This window comes from Telmatherina bonti, assembly GCF_933228915.1.
Source record: "Telmatherina bonti genome assembly, chromosome: 11".
In the NCBI taxonomy this organism is placed as follows: Eukaryota; Metazoa; Chordata; class Actinopteri; order Atheriniformes; family Telmatherinidae; genus Telmatherina; species Telmatherina bonti.
The window spans coordinates 26,237,452-26,255,631 of record NC_136629.1 but is presented as its reverse complement, the minus strand read 5'-3'; the positions used below and the strand labels follow the sequence as shown (position 1 = coordinate 26,255,631).

General features: G+C 38.4%; 1 protein-coding gene across 1 annotated transcript in view; it reads right to left on the bottom strand.

Moving 5' to 3' along the window:
- Nucleotides 1-7,929, bottom strand: part of LOC306762214 (zinc finger matrin-type protein 4) — a 60,059-nt gene extending 52,130 nt beyond the window's left edge. The window contains exon 1 of the mRNA XM_079248639.1: nt 7,587-7,929. The gene's annotated coding sequence lies outside the window, so the exon portion shown is untranslated. The remainder of the gene's footprint in view (nt 1-7,586) is intronic.
- Between the last annotated feature and the right edge of the window lie 10,251 nt (nt 7,930-18,180).

Sequence of the window (18,180 nt, the reverse complement as noted above, 5' to 3'; positions counted from 1 at the left end):
ACCCAAAGTAACTGTAGTAATGATACATTTTGGGTACTTTTGTAAAACCTTCACGCTAGAGAGTTTTCTTCAAAGTTGACACAAAACAGCTGCAATGTAATCTATAATACTTTACACAAGTTACAACAATTACATAATCTAAAATGTTATTGCCCACATCAGTTTAAATATGTTTGTTTTTGGCACTTGCAGGCTTAGTTTAAGTGTTTGGCAAGGGTATGGATAGGATTCTTATATCTATATTCTTATATCTTATATCTAATAGAGGCTGTGTCTGACATCTTGAGGAAGGTGTTCTATAGATATATGCAGGAATTCCTGTTTTTTCGCCCACAGTGACCACGGTGTGTAGAATGACTACTGCCACTTGAACGGGCGGGTAAATCATACATTAAATTATCTTCTCTGGATAAATGAAGTTCCACAGACCTGCAGAAATAGTAGAGGCAGAATAATTGTATTATAACTTGCAGTTATCAGTTTGACTTTGCATCGCACATAAAAGCAAGCCAGATCCACAATAAGGCTGTAAAAGAACAGCGAACCAATCAATGCATGTAAGATCATGATCTGATCACTTTCAGCATGATAGGCCACAATTGGTCTCCCATTAACACAGCACAGCAGCCTCCCTGACTAAACAGGAAGAGTGTTCACCTGCTGCAAGGTATCGCCAATCTACATCAATCACTAATTAAAAAATGTTTTCAAACCAAAAACTAGATTTCTGCTCCCTGTGTATGCGCGTGGGTATTCCGGCTTCCTCCCACCATACAAAGGCATGCATGTTAGGTTAATTGGTTACTCTAAATCGCCCATAGAAGTGAGTGTAAGTGAGTGGTTGTATGTCTGTGTGTGTTAACCCTGCGATGGACTAGAGAGCTGTCCAGGGTGTACCCCGTCTCTTCCCCAAAGACTGCTGGGATAGGCTTCAGCATCGCCGTGACCCTTAATTGGACGACGCGGTTCGGATCATGAATGAATGATTGTTGTAAGATGGACAGTCATTTCTTCCACTGCTATACTTCTTCCACTGCTCTTCTTCATATTAAATAAAGTGAGCTAGATTGCTTTTTTTTTTTTCTCTGATTTTAATTGTAGAAAAAAAAATCTCCATTAATCTTTTTTAGGGATTTTAGTTGAAGAAAGAAGTTTCCTTTAGGTTCTATTAACTACCAAGCCCTTACCACTCTTATGTACGGTATTCTGGGCCTCCAGAATAAATTCTTGATTTTATCTCTCCTGAAAAATAACGTGTTTTTCTTTGAACAATGTAAATGACTCTTTGAGGTCTTTATTGCATAAAAGCTGTCCTCATTATACTATTGAACTGCATTCAACAGGTAAAGTCTAGAGTTGAATTTGAGCCACTGAGATCTTTGATTAAAATGTTCTGTGAAATATTATTTTTAGATTCAGTTGCTGTTTCATTGCTGTTTTATACACTACATAGTAAGACAAGGAAAACACGACTGCTTGCATGAGATTACTAGGTGATAATTCTAACACTGGCACTGAATAAAAAATGTTTAGCAGCACTAGAAATGTATTTGGTGGTTGGGGAGGTATTCATCATTTTTTTTTTATCTTCTCACATAACAGAGTAGGTTGTATTGTACGTAAGCACTTAATGAATCAAAGAACTTGATCCTCAAAGTGCTGACTGATTGGTCCAGATGAGAATGGACTCTGAAGCAGGGGTCTTCAACCCCAAGCCTATTATGACAAGCTAACAGTAATGGGCCCTGAAAGCTGCCCACTTGTCTCTCAATGACTTTCATGATATAAGATGTGCCTGGTCTGTAGTTATTTGGTTAAGTTGGTTGGGATATTTTTAGGCACAGGAAAAAGTCAGGATGTTTTCCAGAGCTTAGGAACTGTTGAGATGGTGCTTAAGAATCCAGTAGAGTTGCTCTGACCAGGTTGTTGGGACCCTGGGGATGGCACCTGACTGGGATGATATGTAAAAGTTGCTATAAGCTGTCACCCTCTCAGTCATGACAATGATCTCACCTCTGCAGGTTTCACAATGGAAATTCCAGTCTTTGTCCTGAAAGCACCGTTTCAGATTTTCTTCAGCTTGATTTGAAGTTTTAGTTGTCTCTGGAATGACTGGTTGCCGCTGAACAAGGGTTTTGTTGGTGAAAGTGGGAAGAAGCAGTTTATGGTCTCATGCTCCTAAAGGAGGCAGGGTAAAGGAGCTGTATCCATTTTTAACATTTGTTTAAAATAAATCCAGTAAACGTATTCCCTCTGGTTGAAAACCTGACAGTGTTTTAATGTTGCAGAGAGGAAGACACTGAGTCTTCAGAGATTGCAATGGATGCGTTCAGTTGCGGTGTTTGTAGCCTAGCAACGACTGAGCTGATGACATCACAGGCTGTGTCTGCAGCGATACCTGGTGTGACATAAAATGCTACCAGAATAACACCTGTGCTATTATTGGTCGTTTACCTATAGGTAAACTCTGAGAGTTAAGAGTTTGGATGAAAATTTCACAGCTAACAATTCGACGTCTCTAGTGGGGATTTTCTCCTTCACAGGGACATGTCCAGGATGGCCATGTCAGGCTTTTTAACCACCAACAATGGTTAAGAAAAACGCTGCTGTTCCACTTTTCTTTAGCTTTCTTCTGATTTTCTTACAGTCTTCACAAACAGACTTAAAGCAGTGCACATGAGAGTTCTGGTTAAGTACTGCAATGCTGCATTCCCTGTATTCATTTTTAAGCTTTTTCAGCACTTTGATTTTGTCCATTTAGTCAACTAGCAAGATAGCATTACCCATCAGAATGACTGGATAAAAAACATTTGAATATTATTTTTCCCTCTGCTCCTTCCCTGCATCCTCTTGGCTTTCTCCTCAATTCCTATGGGATTTGGTTTGTTATTTTCTTTATGATTTTGTTATTTTGGAGCACTTCATCAGTTGATTCCACTGGTAAACAACTCTTCTGTTGCCATGGAAACTCATCATAAGCCTTGAAAGAGTCCAAAGTACACAGAGAAAGCATTTGAGCTCCATAGCCTCCAAATTGTGAGAAAAAATCTTCTTATAAATTAACTTGACAGTAATTCCATTCAAAACAAGTCGGTCGTATTTTAAAAATCAAGATCTATAATAAGAATACAGTTTGCTGCCATCCTGCAGCTCATTTTAGAGAGGATTCCAGAGTATGTTCATGAGCCAGTAAAGAAATATACATAAAAGAAAAGAAAACCTTTTTTTTTTGTTTTTTTTGTTTTAATGCTTTGCTTTAGTTGTATAAAACCTTTCACACAAGTGGTTCAGTAGCTACCTCATAAGGCAAGTTCAAATCCTGGCATGGTGCCCTTTGCTGCATGACCTCATGATCTCTTTTTCTGTTTAGTGAAGTCAATATGTAAACAAAGGGGTATGCACATCCTTTTATTAGTTACAATTTGTAACAAGACCTGAAAGCTCTTATTGGTCGAAATTATATGTGAAACGCTAAAGACATCGTCTTCCTTTTAAAGCTGCTGTATTAGTGATATTACACATAAACAAGAGTTAAAACAGAGAATATGTGGCAAATAAGACATAGGTTCTGGCTGTCATCTGGACATTTTCTGCTCTAACAAGTCTGATTTTGTCAAGATAGTGCTTGGTATATCATTAGAAATGTCATTGATGGGTTTCCTCGTGTTTAGTTTAGTGGGGTTTTTTTTTTCTACATTGATTGTACTCATTATAATGACTGTATCTTAAAAGGTTTTGCATTAATTAAGAAATATTAAATTATATTTACTTTCCAGCATTATGTCACATTTGCACCCACTTAAAGACAGCAGTTATGTGCAGAGTTGTATGAGTAGAAAGCTTGTGTGGGATGTCAAGAGTGGTGAGGGTCAATGTTTGATTGTGAGCTGACAGCTAAATTTAATATATAAAAAGATACAATGTTTTGTTTACAGTATTCTCATTGTATTTTTTGAGTAGGAGATTTGATTTTGTTAAAACAAGTTTCAGAAAATCTCCTGAAAGGTGAGTGAATGTTAAAAACTTAAGCAAATTATTGGCAAAACCCTCATAATCAACAAAAATCTAAAATAATGGAAAACAGCACATCCCGCCTACCTAAAGTCCACATCCACAGCTAGTGTCTGATTCAGCCACATGAGCTCTGTTCTTTTTTTCCTTTCATTCACACAATATAACATAGTTCCTGAATATAAGCTTAACTTTGATACAAGAGCTGAGGATGAGAAGGCAGTGTTATTTATCTTCTTTATGATGAATATTTTAAAAAGCAAGAAGCCAACAGCATTTATACACATTGTCAGGAATCTGCAATGCACACACCTTTTATCCTCAACTATATCACATGCCTGTATAGAGAGTTTACACTGTACTGGGGTCTTTGCAAAAATGAACTAACACATTTTTTACATTCAGAAACAAGGTATTGATATATATGAGCTTGCATAACACAAGCACTAGTACATACATGTACACACACATATTGAGGCATGATCTAAATAGGACATGACCTTGCAGCATGTAACCTATATAACTGTCCATGTGTCTATGTCTCTTTAAACTGCAACTATTCCTTTAATCTGAGTGACTTTTTGAGTCTATAGACCATTAGAATAACTTATTCAAGCAATTTCAGAGGGAAGGAACATATTTTCTATCTGATAAACATGCTATTTTTCCCTGATTTACTAACATATCCATAACACCCCCCCTCATCTTTCCTTATTCCCTCTTATCTGGCAGCAGGCCAGTATCTAACCAGGGTGATGGAGCAAAAGAAAATTGATTTCTAAAGTGCTCTATCTAATATGCCGGATATGAAATATGCAGACCGGTTATCGTGCTAACACTGATAGTAGCACAACATAATAACTGTGTCAGGATATGTATTAAGATGTTGCTCTTGTTGTGACGGAGATACTTGAAAAAGTCTAAAAATGATAAACTACTTGTTTATGGAACAAAAAAACCCAACAATAATTATCACTCTTTAACAATCATATCTGTGTTTGAGACGGAAACAAACCACTAAAGGTATTTATGAGGGTGACATTGTACTGCCTTAAAAAATTCAATATTTTGATTGTGTAGCTGTTCATAGCAGCTGGATCCACATTTGGTATTATGCAGCTATTAATGAAAATACACTACAAAAGGTCAAATAGCCCTGACACTGATGTACATGATGCACACATTCACACAAGAAGACACACGGACAGAGATGTGGATGCTCTGATGCAATGGCTGCACACTGTCAGCAGAAAGGTCATAGCACACCGTGCGTGAGAAAAAAAAGATATTTGAAGAAGATATGCTGCCTGTTGCTATGGTGCGCTTCTCCAGGAGAACATACACACTAAGACACACACCTACTCGCAATGCTCTATCAATCTTAAAGAGGCAATCACACGCCTGTGAAGACGACCCCATACACACAAACCCAATCAATCCTTGTCCTATTACAGAAAGCAAGGAAGCCACAGCAACTTTTCGAGAACGCTGCAGCTTGAGTTATTAAGCCTAAACTCGTTGTTTGTGTCTTTATTTCTTGGTTCAAGATACGTGTATGAGTGTGTGTTTGTGTATGTAGAAGGAAAGTGGGTACTTTTCAAGAACAACATTGCTTCTCTGTTCCTTCAGGACTTGGTAAATTATGCCAGTCAGTTAATCAGATTCTGCCTCAGAGACAGAGTAAAGGAGGACAGAATGGGCTTGTGTACTCGTAGATAGTTTAGATATGGGAGCATACATTATGAATATGCCAATTAACAAACTCTCATCTAGTTTACAGTATTTGAAATAGGGAACTGGTAGAAATAAAAACTGTTACAAATCAATTAGTATCAGTGTGATTACCTACCAGCCCCATTGCTAATATGCAACAGTGGGAAATTGAATTGAAAAAAAATCAAATATCAGGATTTTTTGCTTCACAATTTTAAAATCGATGTTTTTGTTAAAAAATCTTTGTTTTTCAAATAAATACAAATAATGCATTAAAATTTTTGTCATTTTAATCTTTTAACTTGTCTTCTTGGGCGTTATAACAGCAGAATGATGGTCTGGCTACAGTGATGTTTTTTCCTAACTGAAGTTCAGAAAAATGATGAGCAAAAAAAGTTTTGTACATTTTTTTGTCTTTAGTCTACAAAAATCAGCAATATCAAAGAATTGTGGGAATCACAATTTAAATCAAATCGGCACCCAAAAAAATCAGAATCAAATGGTCAAAATCAGATCGTCACAGCTGGCATAGCATATTTTGTTGCAGCATAACTTGCTTTTTTAGTTAGGAAATGCGACGGCTTGAGCAAATGTCTCGTTTCAATGTTCCCTCCATTTTCACCCAACTTGATCTACTGTACATGGGGACTTTCTGTTCTCTGCGAGCTTGCTGGACTGTCTGCTGCAGTGAACTGACGTACAGTAAAAGTCAGCACGTGCAGAATTGATTACAGCGCTGATGATCCCTTGTACTGACTTGTGATCGATAACTGTATGTAAACGCAGCATGAAAGCTCTTGGATGCTTTCACATGTGGAAAAGTAGATGTGTGTAAAAGATGCATTTTTTGTGGTAAGAAAACACAGAGTGCAGTCTGGGGTGGAAATACAATTATAGCTTCTTTAAAACTGAATAAAATGATGGCTGTCTGTGATGACATTCATAAATTCAACTGTGTGAATTGCTGACAGTTTATTACAGTGTGTCTGTGGGTCAGTCTCACAGGCAGGCATGGGTGGAGGGGGGGGGGGGGCGTTGCTTTAAAAATACCATAAACTGGCATCATCCTGCCACAGATGCAGGAGGCTGACTGGTCATTCTCAGAGTGACAGACACCAGCAATAAGAGAGCTCTGAGTACGCTGGATAGACATCATTAAGTTGATGCAGAATTATCATCAATTCATTTGATTTGACACATTCTTCATCCCCCCCCCCACCACTTAACATAAAGTAATTATTGACAGTGGACAAATCTTTTGGTTTGCAGTAAAGGAAGTCTTCTAGCAGAATTCCAACTCTCTGTTTTCAGTGAAAAGTGAACTAGAACTGAAATGTTTTATAAATATTTGAGTTAATGCAACATTTAAATAACCATTTAAGTCGTTTACCTAACAGTAACTATTCTTTTGCAGACTTTCAAGAGGAGAGGTTTTGTCTGATTTACTGCCATGTTGAGCAATAAATGTCTTTTTAGTTCATAAAGTAAAGATGAACGGAGATTCACTCAAAAACAACTGATGTCATTTTCATTCTTTTAGGTATAAACAGCAACTTTTCTCCTGAAATAATTCTATTAAAATTGCAAATGTTTAAGAGGCATTACTTTTAATAGAACTATATGAAAGTAAAGAACAGAAGCTGGGTATTGTACACATAAGAAACGTGCTTCTAAACCACGTCTGAAGTTTTACAAGCTTCACTGGGGTTTAGTTTGAACTCCACGGCTACAATACTTCACCCAGCCCACGTGAAAATAGACTGTCTTAAAGTCAAATAACAAGGTGAATACAGATCAATAATTAATCTCTCAGACAAACTCCAGTGTGAGTTGTATACCTCTGTTCCGAGTCTATCACTCACCTTGCACAGAGGCACTGACTCCTCTCCAGGAAACCGACAACCATCCGCCAGCTGTCCGTCTTTAATCCCTTAACGCACTTGTTCCGTAAAATCCGCCAAACTCCACGGGAGTCTGTGATGCTCCGAACAGATATGTTGCTTATTTCTCCTCTTTAAAGAGAGTCTTCCCCTCCTGAGAAAAATTGATAAATAAATAAGAAAAAACAAAACAACAAGAAGAACAAAACCTCCCAAAACTCGCTGCTCTCCGTCGTGATGCGCGTGTCCTCCGGCGACTTCTCTGCTCCGTTACTATGGAGGTGGTAAAAGGAAGGACTTAGCCTTGTTGATGCCATCCATTGAACTCCAACCAAAAGGCACAGGGAAAAGAAAGTCACGCAGATATCCCAGTATGGAGGCGCAGAGGAAGGGGATGGAAGTGTGAGCAGCCGCCTTCCTTCAGCGGGATGAATGAAGGACAGAAAGCGCTCAGAGCATACACGCCGTGTGCGGCGGTGTTCACTGAATGCTCGATTTGTTCAGTGAGTGGGAGCACTGGTCGAGTGAGTGGGTCTCCGCAACCAAATGAATTACCCTGCATCTTACATAAAATGGACAGAGAGGGATGAGGTTCCCAAATGTCTTTTGATACTGACTGATGTCGTGTTTACTGAGCAAAGTGGAAGTGCAGCTCTCTTCCACTCACCTGTTTGCGCTGAGCCCCACTTTTTAATGGGCTGCAATTTCCTTGTGATACATCTGCTATGCATGTTTACTGTCAGACCTGTTGCTGAGATGTATACACACACGCACGCACGCACACACATACACACACACACACACACACACACACACACACATACACACACACACTCTCTCTTTATGAGCCAGACTTTATTTAGTGGTCTTGGCCAATGTTTCCTTGGCTTTTCCATGGTCTTTCAGCGTTTTTCTTTAGATATTTCTTCATAATTTTCATTCAGGCTCTTGTACCTGAGAATTTTCAGTTAGGTTTATTTTGTTTGTTTGTTTGGTAAACTACATATACATTGATCTATGAATGAATGTATTCACAAGTTTCATTAGTCAAGCAGTTTGTCTGTTACTTAAAGAAAGAAAGAACAGGAATAAGTTTCACTGGCCTATTATAGTATTTTTTGCACCAACAACTGATTTCTACAGCTGACTTGGCATGGTGTGCAGTGTAACCTTCAAGCTACTTGCTCAAACTGGACAAACTGAGAATTGATAGGAAGATGGCATGTGCCAAAGTAACATCCATGTGGGCCCCAGAAGAAAGGCTTTCTCATCAGAGCTTTTGCACTATAACAAAATAAACATTCTCACTTTATCCTGATATTGTTCACTTTATTCTCATACTTGTCCTGATGTTAGGTTGATTGGTATATATACTTGGCAAAATAATGACATCTTCTATAAAGTCAAAGGAAATGGAATAGTAAGAACCTTGCAAGGATGCCCCAAACCACTTTAGAATCTGATACACCTAGAGTATGTGGCATTTTCATTTTGACTTTGTGGATAATAGAAATAATGCAAGTTTTTCCACTGTGACCTACCTGGATGGTTACCAGGGATTTCTGGTAACCATCCAGAGAGCATCTAATTAGGCTATGGTATTTTCTTTGAACATTGGACTAATTATGTTATGTAATGTTAATAGTACCTGATCACATTCAGTTGCTATTCATAGACGTAACCAGTTAAACCTTAGCCGAGTAAAGAGTTGCAAACACAACACAGTGGAAACGGTGATGTGTTAGTGGGAAGAGAGAAAAATACAGTTTTCCAAAACTGTCCAGAATTGTACGTCAGTTCATATAAATGCACTTCATAATCTCATTTGCATTATCATCTCTGACTACTTACTGAGGCGCTGAAAGGCAGGTGATAATAGTTGAAGGCAGTTCACATAGCCATTCATACAGTTCTAAACACTAATCTGCTGGAGTGAAATGCTTGGGTTAAAACTAGCAGACTCTTCATAGGATAATCTTGTAATTGCTGCAAATGAGCCCATATTTCAGACAAAACCGTTTTATAGTGCGATCTGAGTGAACAAATCACACTATATAAAACATTGGGATTTTATTTAAAATCCCAATTTAACCAAGACGACATTACAGAACTGTAAATCACAGACCATCTCGCAAAAAAACCCAGTGTTTGAGCAGTCTATATTAACAACTCCATATATATCAAAAAGTGCATTAATTCTCTGTGGCTTGCTGACTGTTCCTAAAGCAATCACATGCAGAAAATTTAGAGCTTTGCTGAAAAGAATGACATTGCCATGCGTCTTTTGTTATAGTTTTTCTGTTCGATTATCCCGTCTTTTTTGAAATACCATATTTTCTCGCTTGTGTATGGATGTGTATTCATTCCGGGAGAATAGGCGCCTATTACATGCTTTCAGAGGCTGTGACAGCAGCCCTCAGTGAGGAAGCCAAACACTTCACAGCTCATACAATGTACCCAGGCAGACACGCACACACATACACACAAGCAAGCACTCACAGATTCAAATACGCATAAGCCCGTTGACACAATGCACATTGACATGATGAAAGGGCCAATTTATCAAACCACCAGCCAAAGCAGGCCGTAGGACGTTTAGTGCCAGTATTAGTCTGGAGAAAGAGGGCAGGATCTGTCCATGTGTGTTTAACTCTGAGTGACCTTTTTTAAAAAAATGTATTTATAGATGTAAATATATATTTTTATTTCTTTTCGAGGCTAATTAGACGCTTAATTCCAGTCTTCAGATACAGTCTGGACTTTTGGTTCTTTTTCTAAACCATCACCTGTTGAGTGTGGGTGCATGATGGAAAATGATCTCTCATTTGACTGTCAGATGCTTTAATGTAAAGCAACAAAAGTGTGAGCATGAGTTTGTTGTGAAGAGACAGAATGTTAAACAGAGGGAGTGAAAATTACACCAAGGTCTGTCATTATCCTGTAGGATCAATGTTTACTCCTGAGTTTTTGTATTTTAAAACCCAAACTAACCCACTATCAGAGAGCAGCAGAGCAGAGAAAGAGAAGAATGGTTAAAAAAAAGTCTGAATCCAAAAGAAAAATCCACTGCAACAAAATTAGCTTTTTTTAGGGCACGCGCTCTGAGCTTTTCACAAGCTTTGCACAGCACATTGGTAGATAGGGACAAATTCACACATTCTTTGCCTGCATGTCTGCTGAGACATTATTCAGGTACACATGTCTGAACTGATCTCCCTGGGGTATATGTCATGGACACACTCACTCTCTCTAGATTTCTTCCTGGACTTGTTGTGTAGACGACCCCGTTGTTTTACTCAAATGAACATTGACATCCATTCAAAATACAAAATAAAATCCTTTAAAAATGTACAATTAATCCATTGATTAATTTATGCAGTTAAGGAACAGTTTGACCACTAAATATGATCATCTTTAAGTAGTCAATAAAACCATAGTAAGGCACAAAAACACATTTTTATGACAGGCTCAAGACAGCATAAAACTCTCCAAGACTTACAAATGTCAACCAGTAAAGCTCTTAAGGCTACATTTAATTATTAATGCAACAGAAAGTATACTGCAACAGCTTTCAAAACCCATCTTAAATATGTTGCATGTGTGTGGGAAGACTGTGTCAAGACTGGGATTATCTGTAAATGCAGGTTTGTCTACCCGTGTGAAACTTACATACATAAAAGGGTATATCACTAGAGATTGAAGTGATACACCAGATGTTATTTCCACTCATCTACTAACTCTCTTGCTAGCAAGTGTGTAAATTTAGATGTGAATAAGAAGGTCCTCATGTCTGTGGGGAGATTATTTGAAATCAGTCTCCTGATTCTCTGATTCTGTCTTCAGTGTAGCGCATCTGTTGGGTTTTTTGGCTGCTGATAGACAGAACGAGTCTGCTTGAAACAACTCCAAGGTCTGGGGGCAGCCTGCTGGCTCTGGCAGTCGATGGCAAGCCCAGCGGCCTAGATTGGCTGTTATAGTTGGGAAAATAAGTAAAATTAGCTCCAAAAAAATCATGGTCTCAAGTGTATTTACAAAACTGATCTGCCTGTTTGTTCAATAGAGGTCAGGGACACATGAATACAGGGAGATGTCCATGAAACTGCCTGAATGCTGCATTTGTACGTTAAGAGATCTGCAGGGATGTTGAAAAATATTGGTGTGATGTTTGCGCCAAATAAAGCATTTAATGGTAACAGGTGAGAGGAAATCCAGAGAGAGATTTAATTTCAGCAGCATCAGCACCTCTTACCATTACAGCTCGGTTCACTTACAATCAGCCATATATAGAGCACAGCTGACGCAGAGGTTGCACAGACGGAGCTAAATCAAAATTGAGATGATCCTGTCACCACCATGAACACCAGATGAGGAAAGAATACTGAGAGCAGCAGCATAGTTGATACCTACAGCGTCAATACCACCGCAAATTAGTCTTTGTGATTTATGCCTTCTAACTTTATTAACTACAATTTGAGTATTTATATTGCAGGCTATCACTCTGAAGTAATCGTTTCTATCTATTTCTCAGACTGTAACATTTAAACTTTTCATTTGATAATCATGATGAATGCGTAACCTGATGAGAGATATTTTGTGTGCTCAGCTGCAGTGTGAAAATGGTTTATAGTGAAGTGACAGACAGATTAGCCTCACTCTACAAATGTGGTGCTTGTCATCAGATGACTGGAGCTGTATTTGTACACAAACACTGAAACCAAAACACCTATCAGATTTTTGTCATTTGATTAATGTGCTTTCAAACAAACCACTGAATAAAAACTGCAGTCTTATTCTCAAATTTCAATAATAATGCAAATACTGCCTCTTAAACAGCAACCAGTGGTGGTGAGTTGCTTTTTTTCTATTTCCTCCTATGATAGCAGACACATATTGTGACTAATAATGTATTCTGTGATTGGTATATAATCAATAAAATGCAGCTTTGGAAATGACTGATATTGACCTCCACCCTTCATAAATGAATCCTTCTGTGTAGCAAATCTACTTCTCAATTCATTGGAACCACCTCTCTGCTGTTGGTAGCTATTGCCATCTAGAGGAAACATAAACACAGTGCAGTTGGAATACTTTACAAATGAAATCAAATCTATTATGAACCCACATACCACAACATAATTATAAAAATAAAATGTTTTTGAGACAGACAGATTGTATGCCTCTAAAAGAAAATGACAAAGTGTTTCACTAAAAACTTTTAAATACCCCAAAAAATGAATTTAGTTTAAAGCTATGAACAAGTATTTCTTTAACGACGAAGAAAAAACAGCAATAGAGAGGCCACGTATGATTGAGGGTGGGAGGCTGATCAACAGTTTTTTCAGCTGCAGATGCAAAAGTATAACTGAGGGAACCAACCTAAGCAACTTAAAAGGTCTCAAAACAAAGTCAGAGTCAGAGTATAAGGCAGAGGAATGCATATGTGACATCCCATGTAAAACTTTAAAGGTCTTTTGCTTTATTTGTATTAACAGGTAACCGATGCAGACAGGCTAAAAGGCTGCTGAGTTTATGGCAGCTGCAGATGTAACAAAAGATAATGGAAGGCTCGCTAAGTGTTTTAGTCACTACCACAATCATTGAATTTAGCCTTAGCAATTCCACAAATGAACAAAGTAATATTCTAACATTGAATTCATCTGCCAATTTCAGATCAGATACAAATATAATTTCTAAAACTGGCAGCATTTCCAGGATTTACTTTGCCTTTTGCCTGGTAGCAGCTGGAATAGGTGCCAATGCCCCATGAGCCAACATTGGAATAAGTATACATGGATGGATGGATGGATGGATGGATGGATGGATGAATGGATGTATGCATGGATGGATGGATGGATGGATGGACGGAATAACGGATGGATAGATGGATGATGGATAGATGGATGAATGGTTGGACAGACGGATGGTTTGATAGAATGATGGTTAGAATGATAGCAAGGATGGATGGACAGATGGGTGGATTGATGAATGGATGGATGGATAGACAGACGGAAGGATAGATGGATGGATGGATGTACGGACAAAACAGTGGATGGATGGATGAATGGATAAACGGATGGATGGATGGATGGATGGATGGATGGATGGATGGATGGATGGATGGATAAACAGATGGATGGATGAATGGATGGATGCATGGATGCATGGATGGATGGATGGATGGATGGATGGATGGATGGAATAACGGATGGATAGATGGATGATGGATAGATGGATGAATGGATGCACGGATGGATGGGTTGATAGAATGATGGTTAGAATGATGCCCCATGAGCCAACATTGGAATAAGTATATATGGATGGATGGATGGATGGATATATGGATGGATGGATGGATGGATGGATGGATGAATGGATGGATGGATGGATGGATGAATATTGCTGCTAGGCTTGCTAATCCTACTGCTTATGAGGAGCAAAAAAATCACCTCAGACTTATTGTAATTATCTGACAACAGTTATTAGAAAACCATAATTTTCGAAAGCAACTTTGAATGGATGTTTTACAGTAGTTCCCTAATTTCATCAGCTTGTATATCTCTAAGTACTTTGAGACATTGTCTGCTGCAGCTCTGAGGGAGACCTGATTGCTCCCCGAGGGCCGGTCCCGTGCCCGGATAAGTGCAGAGGGTTGCGTCAGGAAGGGCATCAGCCATAAAACGTTTGCCAATTTACCCGCGTGATGATTCACTGTGAGGGACAAGAAGGACTTTTCATACTTTTCATAGATGTGGTATGTGGTAGTGCATTAATGTCATTGGAGCTACTTTAGCCGATTATCATCATGGCTGATCTTAAAATGCAATCTACGTGATATCTACATCATATGTAGTACAGAAGTGATGTTTCTTTTCAATTAAACTCTAAGTGCTACATCTGTTGTAGAATAAGTGAAGAGGCAGAAGATGGCACCAGAGGTCTGCTGTTGTTCTCCATCCCACTGGAGGAAAGATAAACAGTGAAGCATGCAGAGGACAGACCTCAAGTATCACATCAAAACTTCAGTCATGCTTTATGACTGAGTTCTTCCATTTAAATGAACATTAATTAAATTTATAGCAAATTGAGTTTACACGCTGGAACCGAGTTTTCTTTACTGGAATCACTTTGAGTTGATTTACTCCATCTTTTCCACTTGGTCGCCTATAATTGCATCCAAATGACTCGGTCCTCATTACAGATGTCTCCCTGGAATTTAAACACTTGTGTTGACATACTGTGCATCTGCCTGTGCCATGAAGTGTGTGCACCCAGAAGATTTTAATTATACCAAACAGCACATGTGTATTCACCATCTGTGTTCATTGTGGTTTGTCTTCTTGTTTATGTTGGTTCCTGATCACATTCCTACAGTGTGTCACTAATGTTTTTAGCCATGCTGACTCCCTGGCCAACAGCCCGTATGACTCATGATTAAGATCCTTTTACAGCCTTTTAATGGAGAGGTGTGGTTATCCTAATCCCTCAAAACCCATTTTCTACCTCATCACATCCCAGCCTTCCACTCTGCATCTCTCTTTTTGCCTTTGCTGATCTAGTCTAGATCTTAGTGGGGTGTTTAAAGAGGAATCCTGCAACCGTCAATATTACCTTGAGATGGAGCTAAAAATGCCCATGACTTTATTTACAAAAACTGTGAAACTTTGTACACAGGTATGCCGATAAATGTTTTTGACTGTACTTGTTTAGCATTTTGTCTTTGTTTGCAAGCTTTCTGAAAAAAAAAATGCACCTAAGCTCTGAGAATATCTATTCTCTGTGTATCCATGCTGCTCAGGGCAATGACATGATCCGTCAGTGGTTTTATTCTAAATCCCCAGAAATCCCAAACAACCGCCAGGCAGGAAAGCAAAGTGGAGTAACCCTGTCCAACAAGCCATCATTCTTTTGTACTTAACAAAAGAGACTTAGCTTTCCAGCTAGCAGAACTGAACTTATGCTCTTGTGGTTGGAACATAACAAAAACGTTGACAGTCTCTTTGTAGCCACATGCCTGCATTTTGGTGGGTGACTGGATGGCTGTCTGTGTGTGCATTTTAGGGTTTTTTATGTTCATTTAGCCTTTGACTTGTACTCAACATTTCCCCCTTCAACAGATGATGAGATTACATATAAGGTCAAATGGGAACTAGAACTAGGACACTATGGGATGCGGTTTGCACATTCACATTGCTGAGTGTAAGTATTGGTGGGGGTATTGTGTAATCAAGATCAGAACAATACAGTGCAAAAGTCAATAAATTCTTTTTACAAAGCCATCAACTGACCTACTTGCGGTCTTAATCAAAAACAGCAGCATATGAACCGAAATGGCTTCAGCGTACATCATTGGTGCATCAGGAGAATACAGTGCTCATATGCTCTACTTTTCCAAACAAGTTTGCATAATAATCCTTTTTTTTATCACTTTGATCCCACATTAATTTGGATGTTTTTTATTTCCTTAAAATGGTGTAAATATACCTTTTAGAATGGTGACTCCATTTACATCTGGTGTAGATTTTGGATTATTGTGAAGGGGACAAAAACATATTTCTGACTGAACTGACATACCCAGACAGATTTCAATCCCAGTAACTTTTTTCTTTTTTCTAAAAGGGTTCAGCATTATTCACAATTTAATGTTAGTGGATTCACAGCTGGATCTTATGGTTTCCAGACCACTCATCTAAAAAATATAGCAGTGGGAAGTTGTCTGGAACCAGGACTCCGTGTGACACTGTCATCATCATCATCAAGTTTAACATTGCCTAAATCCATAAAACTTGGAGAATATTGAAAAGTGGATATAAATCAATATCTCAAACACAATTTCTCAAATGAACCTCACACAAGCTGTTATAATAGATGTAAAAACTAAAGTCCAGATTTACAAAAGGTTTGCGTGTACCAAAACTTGTGCAAATTCACTGCACATGCAACAAAAAGTGCAAACTGATTTTCTTACCGTGAGCACTGAGGGTTGCATCTTTCAAAGGTGGAAAATGTGTCTCCATCCAATTAGCATGGTTATTGGAATAAATGTGCAATATGGAGAAATTCTGTGCTGGAAGAAGAAAATGTAAAGTTATTAATTCAGCACCCATAACGTGATCTGTCAAACCTGAGTGCGAGTTTGCACATAGAAACTGTGCAGTTATTTAATACTTTTAAAAAAGATGTGCAAACAGTCTGTCTGTATAATTGCGCACATATGGTTGGGGTCACTGTGGCAACAAGGAGACATTGAAATGAAGCCAGGAGACACAAAGATGTTTTTCACCATTGTGTGAATATTTTTTGGGATGAAAGGAAACCAATAATTAAAACATATCACTTGTCCAGCATTTAGTAGCTGTTGAAGGAACTCGAGATGGCTTTGGAGCTAAGAGGAAGAATCACGCAGTAGCCTACCAGTCATGACAAAACTACATACAAGTCTGCACTCTTTTGCATTTGCATCATTCCAATGTAAAGCAGCTGTCACAGCTGGGAACTCACAAACCTATAATTCAGATGTGGTGTCAAAGTCATTAATGCCATGTGTCACCGGATGGTCACAGTGATTAGGTTTTAATGTACACTTCAGTCATTAAATGAGACCAAACAAGTCTTATTTCTTCTTTCCTTTTTGCAGAACTTGATTTTCCAGATTAATAATGCATCCATGTGAAGTTTGTACCCACCACAGACACTGAGCAGGTGTGTAGAAATCATAAATGCACACATTCACTAATTATGCAGGGCAGCTGTGATGTGGAAGGCATAATTCCTAATGTTATAGCTAAATGTCTTGGGTCAGTGCATTAGTCTTTAATTAATTCATTTATTTAATAAATAACTATGTTTACATGGACAAATATTTATTCTATTGAAATAACTTGGGTCAGAGATTCAGGCTGACATGTTTACATGGATGCCGGACAAAGTGATCTGATCAGTTGTGTTTTCATCATGCACAAAGTTAATATGAGCATAAAGCTTGAAAAACTTGCAATGTGGACTGATTTTCAAGGAGATAAAGACAACAAAAAAGATTTGTTTGAATACCAGCTTAAACAATTTTCAACTTATTTTGAGTCTTTCATTGCTCACTAATCTGTAACTTTTTCAGATTCCAACTAAAGTGTTTGCTGAAGCTATTTTTCAAATGTTTACTAACACTTATGTCACCATCGTATGATAAGAGCACGTGCAGAAACAACATACATCACAAAAACCTTTAGAATGAGTGTAACTATATAAAGCAAAGTACCTCATCTCCGATGAGGTGTTCTGGGCAAGTCCCACTGGGAGGAGGGTCCGGGGAACAGTCTGGACACACTGGAACAACTACATTTCTAATCCAGCATGGGAGCTCCTCAGGAACCTCCCAGACAAGCGGAAAGAAGTGGCTTGGAAAGGGGAAAGTCTCGTCTTTCCTGTTTTGGCTGTTTCCCCTGCAACCCAACCATGTATAACTGGAAGAAAATGAATGGGTGGATAAACAATAGTGGTGGGTTTATAGGCGCACACACAAAATGATGTCATGGGTTTATAGGCGCACACACAAAATGATGTCATTAAAGAGTAAAACTTT